Raw genomic sequence first — 4,364 nt, 5'->3', positions numbered from 1 at the left:
GCAATTGGAATTTTTCACACTATGTGGCAGCAAAGGCCCACAAATGTATTGAATGAGTACTGTGTGAGCGTGTGTGTGTGTGTGCTTGCTTGTGTGTGTGTGTGTGCTTGCTTGTGTGAGCGTGTGTGTGCCTGCATGCTTGCTTATGCGTGCATGTGTGCCTCTCCCTCCCCAGGAGCACAGGGATGTGTTCAGCCCTGTGGCGTGATAGGGGCACAGAGCTGTATAAATACTTAATGGCTTCCTGCAGAGTCAGAGTGAAGGGAGAGCAGCACTGCAGACAAAACACAAATGCTACGTTTTTAAGCTTCTCAGGGCGTTTCCCCTCTTTTCTCCTCTTAATAGTCAATGTGTCATCTATGTGTCATCCACAGAGCTTCAAAGTCTGAAAAGTAGGCTAATAATTAACTACAATTTCTACAAAAACATCAGTGCTCATGTGAAGTAGGTCTACTGTGAAGTAATGTTTTTTGTTTGTTACTTCATTTGATTCTTGCGTAAGTCCATTGAGACCCCTCTCACCACTGTAGCCCATGCTGGAGCACAGCACTGAGATGTATGACTCATCAAATAGCCCTGTAGTGCTGAAAGAGATAAACCAATCTATAGCGATACAGGTGTGCAGCATGTTACATTTCATTTTTGGATTATGACTGCAGTGTTGTGTATGTGATCTGTGGTATGTGGCGTTGCTTCCCCTGCAATATGTGGCACCCGACTTTGCCCAGTCATGCTATATTACGTATTGGGTGCACGGTGGTGTGATGTCTTGCTGTACTGTCTGTCAGTGGCAGAATTTGGCTGGGATTCCTCAGGAGCTCCAACACGACTGCAGGGCTCTGGGACATCTGCAATTTTTTATTTTTTTTTATTTTACCTTTATTTAACTAGGCAAGTCAGTTAAGAACAAATTCTTATTTTCAATGACGGCCTAGGAACAGTGGGTTAACTGCCTGTTCAGGGGCAGAACGACAGATTTGTACCTTGTCAGCTCGGGGGTTTGAACTTGCAACCTTCCGGTTACTAGTCCAACGCTCTAACCACTAGGCTACCTTGCCGCCCCAATGCAGAAGTCTATATAAATAGCGGTGGAGAAAGGGTGCCAGAGAAACTGAAAGAGAGGGGGTGAGAGAGAGAGAGAGAGAGAGAGAGAGAGAGAGAGAGAGAGAGAGAGAGAGAGAGAGAGAGAGAGAGGCTGAGAGGGTGTGAAAGAGGAGCCACTGAATTGTGGATACATGAAAACTATTATTGTGCAGAAAAAGCAGAAACACTTGGAGGAACACGTTTTTGCTGTAATTTTACCCTCAATTTGCCCATTTTCGTTTTTGACCTGCTGTTTTCTCCTCCATCATCAATATGTTGCTAAAGAAAAGTTAAGAAAGCCCTTGGACGATTTGAGAAGCCAAAAAGCAGGACTCATCAGTGGATAAAACTGCCCTAAGGGGCAGACTGAAAGACTGTTAAGTTGGTAACTTCGCTTAGATATAATCAGCTTCACCTGCCACATGTGCTAATGAATTCTGTAGTACAGGAGTATGCAAAAACCACAACTAAGCCCAATAAGAGATTGTATTTGAAAATAACAATAATTTAATATCTTGATTACATTGAGACATGATCACTTATGTCTATTTTTTATTTTATTTGTGAGATTACTTGGTAACAGATTTCCTAAATGTAAGTAATTATTTTAGCTGAATTCCTGGTGGTTTTACAGTCTTTTTTACTTTTGTAACGCTTGTCTTCGTCCTCCTCAGACGAGGAGTAAGAAATGTCAGACCAATGCCCAGCGTGGTAGGTGTCCATATTGTATTTAATACGAATACTGACCACTTGAACAAAAACAATAAAACGAACAGTCCTGACCAGTGACGCAAAACACTGAACAAAAAATAATCACCCACAACTCAAAGGTGAAACCAGGCTACCTAAGTATGGTTCTCAATCAGGGACAACGATTGACAGCTGCCTCTGATTGAGAACCATACCAGGCCAAACACAGAAATCCCAAATTATAGAAAAAAGAACATAGACTGCCCACCCCAACTCCCGCCCTGACCATGCTAAAACAAAGACAAAACAAAGGAACTAAGGTCAGAACGTGACACCCATTATGTAACACTTTTCCTGGATACAGAGGAGTCTTTTCTCTGATTAGCAGGATGTCTTGGTAAGTTCATTACCTTATTGTAATGTAGTGCATTCGGAAAGAATCCAGACCCCTTAACTTTTTCCACATTTTGTTACGTTACAGTCTTATTCTAAAATGTATTCAATCTTTTTTTCTCAGCAATCTACACCCCATAATGACAAAGTGAAATCTACACCCCATAATGACACAGTGAAATCTACACCCCATAATGACAAAGTGAAATCTACACCCCATAATGACAAAGTGAAAACAAGTTTTTAGAAATCTTTTATTAAAAATATTCATTTATTAAAAATAAAATACAGATACCTTATTTACATAAGTATTCAGACCCTTTGCTCTTAGACACGAAATTGAGCTCAGGTGCATCCTGTTTCCATTGATCATCCTTGAGATGCTTCAACAACTTGATTGGAGTACATCTGTGGTAAATTCAATTGATTAGACATGATTTGGAAAGGCACACACCTGTCTATATAAGATCCCACAGTTGAGCAATGTCAGAGCAAAAAAAAAAACATGAGATCGAAGGAATTGTCCGTAGAGCTCAGAGAGAAGATTGTGTCGAGGCACAGATCTGAGGAAAGGTACCAAAACATTTCTGCAGCATTGAAGATCCCCCAAGAACACAGTGGCCTCCATCATTCTTAAATGGAAGAAGTTTGGAACCAACAAGACTCTTCCTAGTGCTGGCCGCCCGGCCAAACTGAGCAATTGAGGGAGAAGGGCCTTGGTCAGGGAGGTGACCAAGAACGTAATGCTTCTTGGTCACCTCTGTGGAGATGGGAGAACCTTATAGAAGGGCAACCATCTCTGCAGCACTCCACCAATCAGGCCTTTATGGTTGAGTGACCAGACAGAAGCCACTCTTCAGTAAAAAGCACATGACAGCCCGCTTGGAGTTTGCCAAAAGGCACCTAAAGACTCTCAGACCATGAGAAACAAGATTCTCTGACTTCGGAGCAAGTCTCTGAATGTCCTTGAGTGGCCCAGCCAGAGCCCGGACTTGAACCCGACCTGAAAATTGCTGTGCAGCAACGCTCCCCATCCAACCTGATAGAGCTTGAGAGGATCTGCAGAGAAGAATGGGAGAAACTCCCCAAATACAGGTGTGCCGAGCTTGTCGCGTCATACCCAAGAAGACTCAATGCTCTAATTGCTGCCAAAGGTGCTTCAACAAAGTACTGAGTGAATGGTTTGAATACCTACTGTATGTAAATGTGATATTTCAGATACTTTAGCAAACATTTCTAAAAACCTGTTTTTCCTTTGTCAGTATGGGGTATTGTGTGTAGATTGATGAGAAAAAACAACAATTTAATCCATTTTAGAATAAGGCTGTAACTTAGCAAAATGTGGAAAATGTCCAGGGGTCTGAATACTTTCCAAAGGCACTGTTTAATAGTAATAGCATTTCATATAATTAGGCTACTGACCATTTCCCAATGTCTCAGTGAACCGTGCTGGTGATAAAGGGATAAGCAGTGGCAAGGTCAGAGAACTGTCTCCCTGCCAGTAACCATATTTAATTTAGTTTCTAGTGGAAATGTAATTATTGGGCCGTCAACATGGTTAGCGATTACTGAAGCCAAGATTTACGACCTTATCGCAACAGGTCTCGGGAGTGCAGTAAGAAGAAGATGCAATTAAATTATGTATTCATCTCAAGAACAGCAAATTTGCTGACAGCATATCTACCCACGCCGTGCCAAGCTGCATGGCCGCCAGACAAATCAACGACAGCTCCACCACGGCCCAAACACAGACCACAGAAAGGGATTGATCACATTGCAAAATTATTTTATCAATCTGTCCGAATACTGTGCTCTGTTTTGCTGTGTGCATGTCTTTTTTTCATATTTTTTTTACTATCCTTGTGGGGACCAAATCAAATCAAATCAAATGTATTTATATAGCCCTTCGTACATCAGCTGATATCTCAAAGTGCTGTACAGAAACCCAGCCTAAAACCCCAAACAGCAAGCAATGCAGGTGTAGAAGCACGGTGGCTAGGAAAAACTCCCTAGAAAGGCCAAAACCTAGGAAGAAACCTAGAGAGGAACCAGGCTATGTGGGGTGGCCAGTCCTCTTCTGGCTGTGCCGAATGGAGATCATAACAGAACATGGCCAAGATGTTCAAATGTTCATAAATGACCAGCATGGCCCAATAATAATAAGGCAGAACAGTTGAAACTGGAGCAGCAGCACGGCC

The sequence above is a fragment of the Oncorhynchus clarkii genome, chromosome 6, assembly GCF_045791955.1.
Source record: "Oncorhynchus clarkii lewisi isolate Uvic-CL-2024 chromosome 6, UVic_Ocla_1.0, whole genome shotgun sequence".
NCBI classification, from domain to species: Eukaryota; Metazoa; Chordata; class Actinopteri; order Salmoniformes; family Salmonidae; genus Oncorhynchus; species Oncorhynchus clarkii.
Note: the sequence above shows the minus strand (reverse complement) of the source record.